We start from the raw sequence: 16289 nt of genomic DNA on the forward strand, positions 1-16289 counted from the left end.
GATCGATAAATGACTGCTACTCGGAGAGGCAGAGGACCAAATAGACAGATGGAGTGGACTTCGAAGGAAGAAAAACAGTGAGACTGAGGTGGAAGAAGAGGTTGAAATCTACAAGAGGGTGAGAGTAGTAGCCCGACACCACCTCCGTGGCCAACCGGGCAAGGAGTATGGGAGAAAAGATAACCTCCATGGCTTAGGGCCACCACAACTGAAGCAGAGTCTTCAGGGTAAAGCCAAGTTTCAGTTATGGCAAGCAGATGGAGAGTATGAGAGATAAAGAGGTCATGGATGTAGGAAAGTTTGTTACAGACAGAGTGGGCATTCCACAGAGCGCAAGAAAAAGGCAGGGAAGAAGGGGGGGAGGAGAGGAACAGAAATTAGATTGGAGATATCTCGGTGTGACCTGCACAAATAGGATGAGAGCTGATGTGGAGGACCAGGATTGGGATTAATGTCCCCAGCAGAGAGCAGGAGAAGGAGCAAGAGAGTACGGAGAAGAGTGGGAGAGGTATGACGACAGGTATTACTCATGATGGTAAATTGGTGAATTTCAAATGGGAAGGTATCTTTGGATTGGTAGTATGAACATCCATTTTACAAACAAATGCCCAAATTATAAAGGAGGGAAAACAAGGGATGGCAGCATAGGAATGTCCTTCTTGTATAATGACCAGACAGACATCTATGCAGAGTAAAGGGGTAGCCTAATATTAGAGTAATGGGCTGAGAATCAGGGAACCCAAGTTCATCTCCTACTTCAACTGTTTGTGATAATTTTTAAAACTGTGAGCCCTCCAGGAACATAAAGATACCTACTGTACCTGAATGTACACCACTTCAATAGCCTTCAGGCTTGCGGGTGTCTACTGCATCTTGCTTCACCGGTAGGCCATCCTGCCCTAGTATTTCTCCTACAATTAGTGGCACTCATTTACCATTATCTCAATCTTTTAAACATCTTGGAGTGATAATTGACCAACAGCTTAATTCTGAACGCCAATTTGTTTCTATTGTTAGTTCTTGTTTTAACGCTCTACGTCACTTCAGGATGATATGTACAGTGGCATAGCCATAAATTTTAAACAGGGGGGTGCATCTCAAATTGCATCTCCCTCCCTTCTCACTCCTGCTGCATCTCTTCCCCCACCCCCTCCCTCTCCCGTACGAAGTTGCATCAGAAGGGGTGGGATGATTCAGAGAAAAATCCTCAGTGCAGGCCGCAGGCATCCTATGAGTGTCACTGTCGTTGATGCTATCCAGGCAAAGACTGGAGGTGATGTAAAGGCATGGGGGAGTGGAGGGAGGGAGGGAATTCCGAGAGCTTTGCGGGGCCGGGAAAAGAAGGGAGAGATTTGGTGGGAGAGACTGACAGGGGGTGCGTATACAACACAAGCACCTTGAATGGATATGCCACTGGATATGCAAGTACCTTGACCCCTCAGCCCGTCTTACTCTCCTTTATTCTTCAGTCCTCACACACTTAGACTAGTGTAATGTTACCTACACTGGAATCACTTCCTTCTTGCTGAAACATTTATAGTCTGTTCAAATCACTGCTGTCTGAATTATCTCATTCACTAAAAAATGTGATTGTGTTACACCATTACTAATCCAACATCACTGCCTCTCAGTTAATTTTAGGATACAATTTAAGACCTTGTGTTTTACTCATAATGTCTTATTTTCTACTCATCCTGCTTATCTCACTTCATTGAGCACCCCTTATACTTCAATGTGTGCACTCCAATCTGCTTATGAAGGTCACCTAGCCATTTCTTCAGTTGGAATCTACCTATACTTCAGCATTCTTCTTTGTAGCTCTGACCTTTTGGAACTCTGTCCCAACGAATCTATGTTCAGAGCCTTCATATTTTAGGTTTTGTATGAAATTGAAGACACATTATCTTCCAAACTGCTTATAATTTTGTTGGGAGGTTTGGCGACCGCCATCTGAGACTGTGGCATTTGTTTGTTGGTTGGAATTTTAAGTATCTGTATGTATACTTGAGAATTTATTCATAGTTTGCTATTTTAAATTTATTTTTAGGAGAACATTTTTAAAGTAATTTTATGTAGTTCTTCCTTTACTATTCCTTGATTTTCTTTTCTATAAAAATTGGAGCTCTTTTTCCGTTTGTTTCTTTTAGGGGGTCTTTTACTACTGTTTTTAGCTTGTGCTAAAAATCAACTGGAGCTACGTGCTGAGATACCCATAGGAATATAATGGGAGTCTCAGCATTTAGCGCCAGTTGGTTTGTAGTGTGATCTAAAAATGCTAGCGCACCTTAGTAAATGACCCCCTTAGCTTGTATGCACTGCCTTGTGCACTCACCCATTAGCTGGTATAGAAAATAACTTAATAAACATAAACATGTATTCAGATACAGTACATATTTTGTCCCTGAAGGGCTCACTATAATAAAAAACAGAGCTGAAGTGAAATTTGAACATGGGTCCCTTGGTTCCTTGTCTCCTGCATTAACTGTTAAGCTACTCCTCAAACCTGCATTCTGCTCTTTTAAGAATGTCCATAGTACCTGAAGCTGTCATAGGTTTCACATTCAGAGGAGAGGAAGGGGGACAGCAACAACTGGGGGATTCAGGAGGTGTTGTGCCTCAATCCCTCCAGTTGAGAGCTACTCAATCAGAGCACCTTTCTGTCACCTGGACACGTCAACTACGAGGCCTAAATAGCAATGTTCATCTTTTTAGATATGCACGTCCCTTCCCCTTCTGTGATCGGAGTTGGATGTCCATATTTTGGTCCCTTCCTAGTCCTATCCAAAACTTACCCAGACCACACCCTCTTGCCATGCAGACGTAGTACGGTGTTAGGCATCCGTATCCTGGCTTTATAAAATCGGGATTTGGATGTCCATGCAATATGGATGTCTAAATACCAGTTCCAGAGGTCCAAAACAAGAACAGAGCTTCTAAAGTAACCACCATGGTCTCTTATTTGTATTTTATTATGTTAGTGTTCCTGTGGATTTTTATTTGTTTTTATTATGTTTTAAATATGTATGTTAAATTGTTATCCGCCTAGAATTTTACATAGAACGGATTTTAAAATGTTCACTTAAATAAAATAAATAATAGATGCTTTTCCTTCTTGTCACCCTCCATCTCCCCCTCCCCACAAAAGGCTCTTCAAGTTCAAGTTCTTTATTCCTTGCTATGCTATTTATAGAAGCACACCTAAGCAGTTTACAACATAATTACATCAGATTAAAATCAAAAGAAGAAAAGAGTTACACTTGTTTAAATGAGAGAAAAGACAATAAAGAGGACTATCATATCTATTCTGCACACCAGACAATCGCAACCATGGTTCCACTACAGGCTTTTCCCTCTCTTCCCCCTCCTTCCCTCCTCTCTCTCCTTCTCACTCTCAGGATAAGTTCTTCCCTCTCCCTTTTCCTCCCCTCCCTCTATCTCTAGAGATGCTTCTTTCTTTTTACTCTCTCTTCCTATATTTTCGAACTACTAAAAGAAATCAAGGATGAGGAGGAGCAGGAGGCAGTCTTGAGATGATGCAGAAAAGAAGTCCCCCCAACTAGGAAGATTGCTAGAGTTAAATAAGTTAACTGCATAGCTTACTTCATGGATGTATGGAGAGAGGAAATCGACTCACTGACAGCCCAGTGTAGTGAAGCACTCTTTAAGCCAGGGTTCCCAAGGTCAGCAGCTGCAAGCAGTCCACCTATGATGAATGCGGATGGGAGGAAAGTCCTTATCACTTATTTGTGCAGGAGGAGCCTCCTTGAAGATGTCAATAGCAGCTGGTACAAGACATGAGCCTAAATATCAGAGATTTAATCATTCCAAGAAGCCAGAAAGGACACCAGAGAACCATACTCATCATTCCCCCAGTGCTCAGGATCCCCACAGCCTATCTGCTGCTGCCACTACTACTAGTGTGGAGGAGATGGGCACTTAGTAGCTTCTTGTGTGACAACAGAGAACCTGCACAGAGTGGAACAGAAACTGACTCAGCCCTCAAAGAAGCATGGAAACTTCAATGGGACTCAGTGAATGAGCATGTGGAGTCCTGCATGACAAAGAGCTCCAAAGCTTAACTAGAATCAAGCCCTGCAGCAACCCTTAAGATTCCAAGGGGACTGATTGGACCAACTCCTGTGTCTGTGACAGTGTAAGAGCATCAAGTGAAGTCCTTACTGGATACTGGTCCACAGATCACTATTATTTTGAATCTTACTTGAGACATCTACCCATCTACTATGTAAAAGGATTAACCATATGGGGTTTAAGTGAGTCCAGCTACCCCTAACAGGGGTATGTTGTGGAGTTCTCAGTCGATGTAATGGGGATCCATGACTCAATGCCAGTGATGGCTCTGGTGTGCCCTAAGTTCAAAAGACATGACAACACCCCCCCTTTACCTTTGGGACCAATGCCAGCCTATTTAGCTGGTTGGTCCAGAAGTGCAGGAAGAAAGTGAGACTTGAGTATGCCAGTGACTTGAGCATCCATTCTGTGTACAAAGATGTATAAGAAGGCTGTGATGTACAACATCCAAGAAGATGCTGAAGATCTGGGTCTCATAAGGTATGCCTCTGCCAAGTTTTTGAAATTGCCATCTGAAACAGTTTCTCTGCCATGTAGAGCTTAAATCTATGTTGGAGAAACAATCTTTTATGATAGAGTGTCACGTCTGTGGCCGTGACCACCCTCATACTTACCCTATTTCTGGGAGTCAGTGGCTGTGCTGGCTTCTGCTTGTCTCTGTGTCTGTCTCTGTCTTAGTTTCTCTCTGGCTCTGTGTGCTGATTGCCCTACTGAATCTCACCTGTGTGGGCTTTGCCATTTCCAAGATGGCTGCCGCCTCTTCGTCTCTGCCAGTATCCAAGATGGCTCCCGCTGTTACTTTCTATGGGATGCCTGCTCTGAGTGTCAAGCCTCTGTTTGGTTGCAAGGTGATTGCTGCACCTGTGGCTCTGGTGTTGAGGGGCTTTATTAGTGACTTGGAAACTACAGTCCTGGCCTTTGCATTGCCATTTCCTCCGCAGTGCCTTAGGTCCCGAGGTTAGTGTGCTGTTAGCACTGTTTGCTTTCCTTGTCTTGTGCTCTGTGGGTTTCCTGCCCTTCTGTGTTTATTGTTCTGTGGGCTTCCAGTCCTTCTGTGTTATTTGCTCTGTGGGTCTCCTACCCTTCTGTGGGTTTTCAGCCCTTCTGTGTTTATCGCTTGTGGGTTTCCAGCCCTTCTGTGTGTATAGCTCTGTAGGGTTTCAGCCCTTCTGTGTTTTTTGCTCTATGGGTTTCCTACCCTTCTGTGTCTAGCTCTGCTAGCTCTCTGTGTTTGTTCCTAGTGTTAGATTAGCCAGCTTAGCTCCGTCTGGTTTGTAGCCTGTGCCTAGCTCTGCTAGTTCTCTGTGTTTGTTTCCTGTGTATGACTTGTTAGCTTGGGCACAGCTTTGTGGTTAGCTGGTGTATAGCTTTACTAAGTCCCCTGAGTTTGCTCTGTGCATGTTTCCAGTGTATGACTTGTTAGCTTGGGCACAGCTTTGTTGTTAGCTGGTGTATAGCTTTACTAAGTCTCCTGAGTTTGTTCTGTGTATGTTTCCAGTGCATGACTTGTTAGCTTGGGCACAGCTTTGTTGTTAGCTGGTTTATAGCTTTTCTAAGTCTCCTGAGTTTTGCTCTGTGTATGTACCTGTGTATGACTGGTTGCCTGGGTATAGCGTTCCTATTAGCCTGGGTACAGTCTACTAGTCATTGTGTTGATTCCTGCTGACTGCCAGAACCCGGACAGTTCCTGCTTGTCTGCCTTGCCTTCACCTAGGTGCCAGGGGGCACTCCTGGATCTTCATTCCTGCTGTTCCTGTAAGTCCTACCGGCTGCCAGAACCTGAGGGCTCAACCCGAGGGGGAAGGCAGTCAAGTGTAGGTGAAGCCTAGGTCCAGGGTGTTCCAGTTCCGTTCCAGTGTGGCCCAGTCCAGCGGGTTTCACTCCTGTATGTTCCTGTCCAGTGGGGCCACTCCAGTGTGTCCAGTCCAGCGGGCCCCACTCCAGTGCGCACCTGTCCGGTGCGTTCCAGTTCCGAGTATTCCAGTGTAGAACTCCAGTCCGGAGTTCCGGTCCAGTCTTGTCTTATCTCTACCTTGTAGGTGATCTTGCCTGCCACTGCCGCTCCACGGTAGTGGTCCAAGGACTCACGAAACCAGTGCTCCCGGGGAAGAAGCCTGACAGTGTGCCAAGGTCCTCGTGCACGCGACAGAATGCAAAGGCCATGAGTCCGGCAAGATCATCCGCCCAGCGGGGACTACCGTCCATGTCCGAGTTCCTCACGAACCATCCAGAGGTAGTTCTTAATTTGTGGTCCGATCCCTATATCAACCCAATTTTTTCTGTGAATCGTTTTTTGACCCTCCGCGACTACCGGAAGAAACTTTTGTCTGATCCCACCCTGAGAGATACTTTGGAAGCGGCAGCTGAGCGAAAGCGTCTCCAGAGGTGTAGGGTCCGCCATAGCCCAGTTTCGGATATTGATCCGTTGACTCAGCTTTATGAATACCGCTACAGACTCCTCGAGGAGCCAGCCCTGCGGGATACTCCAGAAGCAGAGGCTGAACGAATACGCTGTGGAAGGCCCAGGCTCGGGGCTTCCCAGCGGGTGGTACAGAACAATCGGGGTGCCTCTCGCAGTTCAGCTCCTGTTCGGGATGTCAAGTCCAGCCAAGCTCCTAAGCCCGTCCGAGGGGTACTTCCTACCAAGCCCCTGACCCCAGTTCAAGTAGCGCGGCCGCTTAAAAGCCTGAGTCCAGTCCAGGGGATGCTTCATACTGAACCCCCAATTCAAGTCCAAGTAACGATGCCACTTAAGGCTCCGAGTCCAGTCCGAGGGAGGCTTTCGATGGAGCCTCGGATTCCTGTTCGAGTGGTGCTCCAGGTCGAGCCTCCAGTCCTCGTTCAACTGGCACGCCCTCTGAAACCTCTGAGTCCAGTCCGTGGGGTGCTTCTGACGGAGCCTCAGATTCCTATGCAAGTGGCGCTCCAGGTCGAGCCTCCAGTCCTCGTTCAAGTGGCACGCCCTTTGAAGTCTCCAAGTCCAGTCCGAGGGAAGCCTTCGATGGAGCCTCAGATTCCTTTGCAAGTGGCACTTCGGGTCAAGTCTCCGGTTCTTGTTCAAGTGACCCGTCCAGTCAAGCCACTAAGTCCAGTTCGAGGGGGGCTTCTAACCAAGCCTCCGATGCCAGTCCACAGGGTGGTTCAGGTGGCACCTCCGCTTCCAGTCTGGAGGGTACCTCCAATCAAGCTCCGAAGGCCAGTTCGAGTGGCGCTTCCGCTCGAGCCTCCGATCCCTGTCCAAAGGGTGTGTTCTGTCAAGCCTCAGTTAAAGTCCAGTTCGCGGGGCGCTCCCAGCCAAGCTCCTGAGTCCAGTTTGAGGGGCCCTGCCAGTCAAGCTTCTGATACCAGTCCGGGTCCCAGTCCCGGTTCAGCTCCTGTTCAGTCCGAAGCAATAGCTGAGAGAAGATGTGTTCAACGGCTTGGGGCCCGGAGAAACCCATTTCTGCATTTCAGCCTGCTAGCATGCTCTGGGGATACCAGGGCCGTCTCCTCTTGAACCCTGCTCGGCGGACGCCGCCTGAAGCTAATGCTAGAGAGACGTCCCAGTCCGGCCAGAGGGGTGTGTCCAGCCCTGCAGCTGAATCATTTCCAAGTTCCAGTTCCAGCCAAGATGCTGACCCTGCTCCTAGCTCCAGTTCCAGCCAAGATGCTGAGTCTGTTCCAAGTTCCAGTTCCAGCCAAGATGCTGACCCTGCTCCAAGTTCCAGTTCCAGCCAAGATGCTGACCCTGCTCCTAGCTCCAGTTCCAGCCAAGATGCTGAGTCTATTCCAAGTTCCAGTTGCAGCCAAGATGCTGACCCTGCTCCGAGCTCCAGTTCCAGCCAGGATGCTGAGTCCGTTCCAAGTTCCACTTCCAGCCAAGATGCTGACCCTGCTCCGAGCTCCAGTTCCAGCCAAGATGCTGAGTCCGTTCCTAGTTCCACTTCCAGCCAAGATGCTGAGCCTGCTCTGAGTTCCAGTTCCAGTCAAGCTCCTGACGCACGCCTGGGTTCCAGTCCCGGTGTGCTTCTTGACTCTAGTCCGGGTCCCAGTCCCGGTTTGCTTCCTGAGTTCAGTCTGGGTTCCCTCAGAGAAGGGTTCCTTTTGAACATGGTTCCTCTTGATGCATCCAAGTTCCTGAGTTGGCCCAGCGGTGATTGGAAGGAGCCTCCTGTTGACAAGTTCCGCTCCTGTCTGCCAGTTTTGAACTTCTTTGTGACTTCCAGTCCAGTGATCCATGTCTGGGGGTTGAAACCGATCAGAAGGTTTCACCACAGTTACCCCTGGACACCTGATCTCCTCAGGGAGACCGAGAGGGGGGTCTTGAGGAGGGGGTACTGTCACGTCTGTGGCCGTGACCACCCTCATACTTACCCTATTTCTGGGAGTCAGTGGCTGTGCTGGCTTCTGCTTGTCTCTGTGTCTGTCTCTGTCTTAGTTTCTCTCTGGCTCTGTGTGCTGATTGCCCTACTGAATCTCACCTGTGTGGGCTTTGCCTCTTCCAAGATGGCTGCCGCCTCTTCGTCTCTGCCAGTATCCAAGATGGCTCCCGCTGTTACTTTCTATGGGATGCCTGCTCTGAGTGTCAAGCCTCTGTTTGGTTGCAAGGTGATTGCTGCACCTGTGGCTCTGGTGTTGAGGGGCTTTATTAGTGACTTGGAAACTACAGTCCTGGCCTTTGCATTGCCATTTCCTCCGCAGTGCCTTAGGTCCCGAGGTTAGTGTGCTGTTAGCACTGTTTGCTTTCCTTGTCTTGTGCTCTGTGGGTTTCCTGCCCTTCTGTGTTTATTGTTCTGTGGGCTTCCAGTCCTTCTGTGTTATTTGCTCTGTGGGTCTCCTACCCTTCTGTGGGTTTTCAGCCCTTCTGTGTTTATCGCTTGTGGGTTTCCAGCCCTTCTGTGTGTATAGCTCTGTAGGGTTTCAGCCCTTCTGTGTTTTTTGCTCTATGGGTTTCCTACCCTTCTGTGTCTAGCTCTGCTAGCTCTCTGTGTTTGTTCCTAGTGTTAGATTAGCCAGCTTAGCTCCGTCTGGTTTGTAGCCTGTGCCTAGCTCTGCTAGTTCTCTGTGTTTGTTTCCTGTGTTTGACTTGTTAGCTTGGGCACAGCTTTGTGGTTAGCTGGTGTATAGCTTTACTAAGTCCCCTGAGTTTGCTCTGTGCATGTTTCCAGTGTATGACTTGTTAGCTTGGGCACAGCTTTGTTGTTAGCTGGTGTATAGCTTTACTAAGTCTCCTGAGTTTGTTCTGTGTATGTTTCCAGTGCATGACTTGTTAGCTTGGGCACAGCTTTGTTGTTAGCTGGTTTATAGCTTTTCTAAGTCTCCTGAGTTTTGCTCTGTGTATGTACCTGTGTATGACTGGTTGCCTGGGTATAGCGTTCCTATTAGCCTGGGTACAGTCTACTAGTCATTGTGTTGATTCCTGCTGACTGCCAGAACCCGGACAGTTCCTGCTTGTCTGCCTTGCCTTCACCTAGGTGCCAGGGGGCACTCCTGGATCTTCATTCCTGCTGTTCCTGTAAGTCCTACCGGCTGCCAGAACCTGAGGGCTCAACCCGAGGGGGAAGGCAGTCAAGTGTAGGTGAAGCCTAGGTCCAGGGTGTTCCAGTTCCGTTCCAGTGTGGCCCAGTCCAGCGGGTTTCACTCCTGTATGTTCCTGTCCAGTGGGGCCACTCCAGTGTGTCCAGTCCAGCGGGCCCCACTCCAGTGCGCACCTGTCCGGTGCGTTCCAGTTCCGAGTGTTCCGGTGTAGAACTCCAGTCCGGAGTTCCGGTCCAGTTTTGTTTCCTCTCTACCTGGAGGGTGATTTGCCTTAAGGACTCACAAACCCCGCGCTCCCGGGGAAGAAGCCTGAAGGTATGCAAAGGACCTCGAGAGCGCGTCCCGCATGGGCGGGCACGCGACATAGAGGCCTACCTAAGATGTCAGTCTGCATGATGGTCTGCTGCTACAGAGAAGAGTGAAACCTAAATCTGGACTGAAACATCATTGGCTACAGGTCCTAATAAGAAATGAATCCAGAAAAGAGATCATTCTGCTGAGTGCTGCTGGAACTGCTCATGTGTATCGCATAGATTAACTACAGGAGGCTGCCCTAAAGAAACTTCAGATGTGCCTATTGACCCTTCTTTGTTCAACTTTGGAAATTCCCCCAATTCCTGCAGTTGGAAGGGCAGATTAATTCAGCAGCTGTCAAAAAAGTCTGGCAGCTGTCAAAAAAGTCTGGCATGTTTTTGACTCAAGTTGAAAATTTGGTTAACTAGAAGTTAGAACATCCCATCCCCCTCCATAACCTATGACCATTCCAAGAGAGGTTGCAGCGATTAACTCCAGATGACATTGAATGTTCAGAAGTACTTATGAGAACTGTTAGATGCTGACATCATCAAAGAATCATGGAACCCATCTGCATCACCTATCGTAGTGGTTAGAAGAAAAGTAGAGCTTGTCTGGATGTGTATTCATTATAGGACCATGAACAAGAAGCTCATTCCCAATCAGTATACACTCTCATGTACTGACAGCCATGTACACCCACGTGACTAATCAAAAGGGAAAGGGATTGCCACTGTTGACTCAGTATGAACTACAAAATGAGCTTAATCTGTTTGAGGTATGGAAGGCCATCTTTGTAATCTCAAGGTAGTCAGATATAATACTGCTCCTCGGGGAATGGAACTGTTTAGTGATGAAAGATGATATGCTATATTGAATTACTCATGATTCTGAATCTCAAATCAGGCAGCAGTTGATTCTACCACAGGAGATCCATGAGTATGTCCTCAGAAGTCTACATGATTTCACTAGGCACTTGAGCATTGACTGAACAACTGAACTAGTAAAGTTACACGTCTGTTGGCCCATCTGGCAGCAAGATAATGGGATGGCATATAATTCTAGGACCCTGCTTCTGAGAAAGTTGAGGAAAGAGACTATCAGGTCCAAGGTTAAAACAACTTCCAACCTGGAATCAGAATTGGCTCACCTAAATCAGAAGATTCTCAGGATGAAATGGGATATACCCCTATCACTCAGCCTAATGATGAAGTAGATCCTTTTGAATTAGTGAGAAAATACACTCACAACACTGCTGATCAAACATCAGATATCCCTCAAGAGCCTTGAGACTCGCCATACCATCCCTTCTTGTACCAATTATACAAAGTTGTCAAAATACATGCAGATTGTGAAAATTGCAAGAAGACCTTAGGAAACTTGAAGACTGGCATCCAAATGGCACATGAAATTTAATGTGGAGAAATGCATTGATGCACATTGAGAAGAATAATCCGAATCATAGTTACCTGATGCTTGGGGCAAACTTAGGGGTCAGCACTCAAGAAAAAGATCTAGGTGTCACTGTAGACAATATGCTGAAATCTTCTGCCCAGTGTGTGGCGGCAGTGGCCAAAAAAGCAAACAGGATTTATTAGGAAAACTAGTAAAAAAGGCCCGTTTCTGAGACCAATGAAACGGGCGCTAGCAAGGTTTTCCTCGGAGTGTGTATGTTTGAGAGAGTGTGTGTGAGAGTGACTGTGTGAGAGAGAGACAGAGTGAATGAGCGAGTGTGTGTGTGTGTGACATAGAGTGAGGCTGTCTGTGTGAGAGTGTGTGTGTGAGAAAGAATGAGAGTGTGTGGCAGGGGCCCCCCTCCATCTCCCACCCTCCTTCCCCCTCCCCCTGTCTTTCCTCCCCCCCTTCCTTCCCCTCCCCCTCCCCTTTTTCCTCCCCTCCCCCTCCCAGCTTCTGGGTCGTGGCCCCCCTCCCTCCGCCTTTCAGGGTCGTGGCCCTCCCTCCCTCATTCAGGGTCCTTCCCTCCCACTGCCATGTTCAGGCTGGCTCCCTCCCTCCCTCCCTCCCATGTTCAAGCAGGCTGGCTGGCTGGCTGGCTGGCTCCCTCCCTCCCACCCTCCGACGTTTAGGCTGCCTGCCTGCCTGTCTGCCTCCCTCCCTCCCTTCCTCCCACGTTCAGGCTGGCTTGCTCCCTCCCTCCCACGTTCAGGCTGCTTTCTTCCCTCACTTCCTCCCAAGTGTCAGTGCTCCGCCCTCGGCATCATCGTGTTGTGACGTGAGGGCGGGGCGATGGTAGTCCTCCCTTCTTTCTTGCAGGTCATTCGCTTCGGTTCGTGATGCGTCTGACGTTACATTTCTAGGAACGGGCGGGGTGGTGGTAGTCCTCCCTTCTTTCTTGCAGGTCGTTCGCATTGGTTCACGTTGCGTTTGACGTCACGTTTCTTCGCATATGATCGGGTGGGCGATGCGATTTGTTGAGTGTCAGTGCTCCGCCCTCGATGTCATCACGTTGTGACACGAGGGCGAGGGAGACACTCATAGAGGAACAGTGATCTACACAACTACAACTTTAGAACGTTTGGAGACTTGAGGCTTCATTAGAACGTTGGAGGTGCGTTTTATATAGAGAGATAATGCAAAAGAAGACCAAGAATATTATAATGCCTCTGTATCTCTCCATGGTGCGACTTCACCTTGAGTATTGTATTCAATTCTGGTCATATAGTAGAGATGCCTTCTTTCCACCTGATGTAATGGTGTGACAAAAGGAGATAAAATCTGAAGGAGTTATTATAAGTGAATTGGAGACTTTAAAGGTTGAAATATATGTGGATATGTCCTTCCATGTGCGAGAATCTATTAAAGAGACATTATAGAATGTAGACAGCCCCTACTCTGTTCAGCCTTTCTTATAAGGGAGTTCTGCTATATCTTTTTTTTAGATAGAATATTCAAAATGTGATCATACCATGGATCTATACAGAGGCTTTATTATATTTGGATTTAGCTCATACCTTTTCAAGCGTAGCTCAAGGCAAATTACATTCAGATACAGTATGCATTACCCTGTCTACAGACAGCTTGAAATCTGTTTGTACTTGAGACAATGAATGGTTAAGCAACTTGCCCAAGGTCATGTCACAAGGAGTACCAGAGGAAGAAGGGGAATGTGAACTCTGATGGTCCTTTGCTTGCTGCTTTAATTATTAGGCTACTATTTTGTTTTATCCATTCTTTCAACCATTATCCATTCTAACATTCTCCATTCTTTCTTGATCACAGCTATGTATTGAGCTGAAGACTTCAAAGTATGGCTGACAATGACTGCAAGATCATTTCCTTAGATAGTGACTCCTAATGTGAAATCTAACATTGTATAATGACAGTTAGGATTATTTTTCATTATGTTCATCACTTTGCACTTGTCCACATTAAATTTCATTTGCCATTTTGAAGCCCACGTCTCCATGATGACAAGGTCTTTCTGCAGTTTTTCACAGTCTGTGTGTACTTAAACTACTTTTTTGTCATATGCAAATTTGATCAATTCACTCATTGCTTCCTTTTCCAGTTGTTGATGAATATATTAAACATCACTGGCCCCAACAGAGAACCCTGAGAAAAGAGAGGGGAGGTGCTGTACCACAAGGAGAGTAGGAAAGGGAAGATGGGTGATGTGGGGTCTAAGGGAAAGGGTAGAGAAGAGATGCTGGACATGGGGGAGGAGAAGAGAAAAAGGGAAATGCTGGACAAGAGGGAGGGAGAATAGAGAGGAGGGAAGAATAGAGAGAGTGGGGAGATGACAGGGTAGGGGATAGAGAGAAAAGTGAAATGCTGGACATGGAGTAGGATGAGAGAGCTATGCTGGATGGGGGGAGCAGATGGAAGCAGTTCAGAAAATCCTGGGGAAAAGAAGGTTGGGGGAAGGAGAGAAAGATATAGTAGAAAGAGGAGATTGAGGACTGGGTGATGGCAAGGAGGGGGGAAATCTAACTGGTCAATATTCAAAATTATTTAACTGGCCAGAAATGGCCACTGACCAGTTAGATTGCTTGTTTGGGGCTATCTGCTAATTTTCAGCAGCATTTAACCAATTATTGCTACTGAAAATTAGTGACTAGCACCTAAGTGAAAGCCGGCTATTTGGGGGGCATTCTGGAGGTGGAGTTGGTACTTGACTGGTTAAGTGCTGATATCCAGTGCTTAACCGGCCAGGGTAACCGCATAAATGGGACTGCATAAATATTTATGCGGCAACCTACAGCCGGCTAAGTTCTGAATATCGACTTAACTGACCTTGTGTTAGCAGATGCCACATAAACTGGATATTCAATGCTGAAGCCTGGACATGGCCTGGCATTGAATATCTGGGAAATACGCTGATGGCTCACTGCCTCCAGTTCAATATTTACCCCCAAATGGATAAAGAAGAAGAAAAACCATAAAAAGTTGAAAGGGGAAAAATTAATGTCAGAGATGAAGAAGACAGGATGAGAGAAAATAAATGGTTAATGGATAGGAGATTTTGGAAATAAGGTTAAGTGAAGACATACAGAGAAATGCAGAAATCAGAGATGGGGGCCAAAACAATTAGAAAAGCAAGGTTACCGGACAACGAACAGAGAGAAAAGAATTTTATTTGCATTTAGTGCTTGGAATACGTCAGTGTTTGGAATTGACATTTGCTATCTTTATATTTTGCACAGTACAAAGCACACATCTCTGTTTCTCTTTCTCTGAAGTTGCAATGAATGCAGAGTTTGGCTGCTTGGTATTACAGTTTCATTTTTGTTTACATTTTTAGTTTGTGGTAACTTATTCTGTACTTGTTGAGGGTCTGTGTTCTGTGATCAAGGACAGGCATTCTGGTAGCATGGAACCTATTTGTAGAATTTGTAGAAACCTGGATTGTTCAATTTTCCCAATGGGTGCATTGATGTTCTAGAGCTGGGACTGGGGAATGGGAAAATGCATAATATATGCTTATATTTAACACTATGATGGTCCAATGAACAGTGTCAGAGGTATTTTTTTAATAATAAAGTTCCAGGCTGCATAATTTAACTGCTACAATTTTTGCTGAGTGTAACCAACATTCCAAAACTTTTTTTTTTTAATTATATACAGTAGTTTGGGAATATAAATTATATATTTTTTCTTAGGGTAACCACCTGATCGGTGTTCTGAATGAGGAAACCCCCTGCTACTTGACCAGAGCTCTTTTGAGTGCCTGGTGGTGGTGGTGGTGGGGGGGGGGGGGGGGGGACGACGACGACGACACCATCTTATCCCTCACCTCAGGTAGCAGATTGCTTTGACCCACCATGGCTGTTGCATTTGTTTTATGCCACACATATTGCTTGGCACTGACACCAAAAAAGTTCCACTATGGTCTCCTCAGACACAAAACCTTCTCTCATATGCATATAATGTCCCCTAAGGGTTTCTTTTCAAATGCTATGGAGCATATCCAGGGGCGTAGCCAGACTTCGGTGGGAGGGGGTTCCAGAGCTCGAGGTGAGGGGGCACATTTTAGCCCCCCCTGGCGCCGCTGACCCCCCCCCACTGCCGACCCGCCACCACCTTTCACGACCTCCCGCCCTCTTGACCCTCCCTCCCACCACGAACCCTCCCCCGCCGCCACCTACCTTCGCTTTTGCTGGTGGGGAACCCCAATCCCCGCCAGCCGACGTCCTCTTTGTCCTGCAGTCAGTGCAAAAAAGTCTTCGTTCTGTTGCATGCTGACGTCCTGCACATACAACAGAATGAAGACTTTTTTGCACTGACTGCAGGACAAAGAGGACGTCGGCTGGCGGGGATTGGGGTCCCCCGCCAGCAAAAGCGTAGTTAGGCAGCAGGGGAGGGTTCACGTGGGGGAGGGGGGTCCAGGACGAAATCTACGGGGGCCCAGGCCCCCTCAGGCCCCACGTAGCTACGCCACTGAGCATATCATATGGCTTTTTCCCACGGCAATGGCTTCCTTCTTCCCATCTACCATACAGGCCATGTTTGTGGAGAAATCTTGAACTTGTTCAACAGTCAACATTTTCCCCAGTCCCAGCCAGAGACATTCATAGTTATTTTAAAGCAATCTTAGGTTTCAAAGTCACCATCCTCAGCAGTTTCCTTAATCCACAGCTATTGACTTTGGAAGGATGGCCTAAATGAAAAAGCATCTTGGTGGTGCCAAATGGTTTCCACCACTGATCTTTCTAAGCTGAACAGGAGTCCTCCAATTACACTGCTGTCACTGGGGGTGGTGCTTCAAATTGTGTTTTCAATCTCTAGAGACAGGCAGGTTCTCTAGAGTCCTACAGAGTTTGCCTGTCCCTCATTATTGAAAATGTGGTAATGAATCAGCACCCCTCTGTAGGTGGAGGACTCTTGCTCAGCTTAGAAGAACAGTGGTTTCCACTCTTAATGATGGACCT

Source organism: Microcaecilia unicolor, chromosome 9 (genome assembly GCF_901765095.1).
Source record: "Microcaecilia unicolor chromosome 9, aMicUni1.1, whole genome shotgun sequence".
Classification (NCBI taxonomy): Eukaryota; Metazoa; Chordata; class Amphibia; order Gymnophiona; family Siphonopidae; genus Microcaecilia; species Microcaecilia unicolor.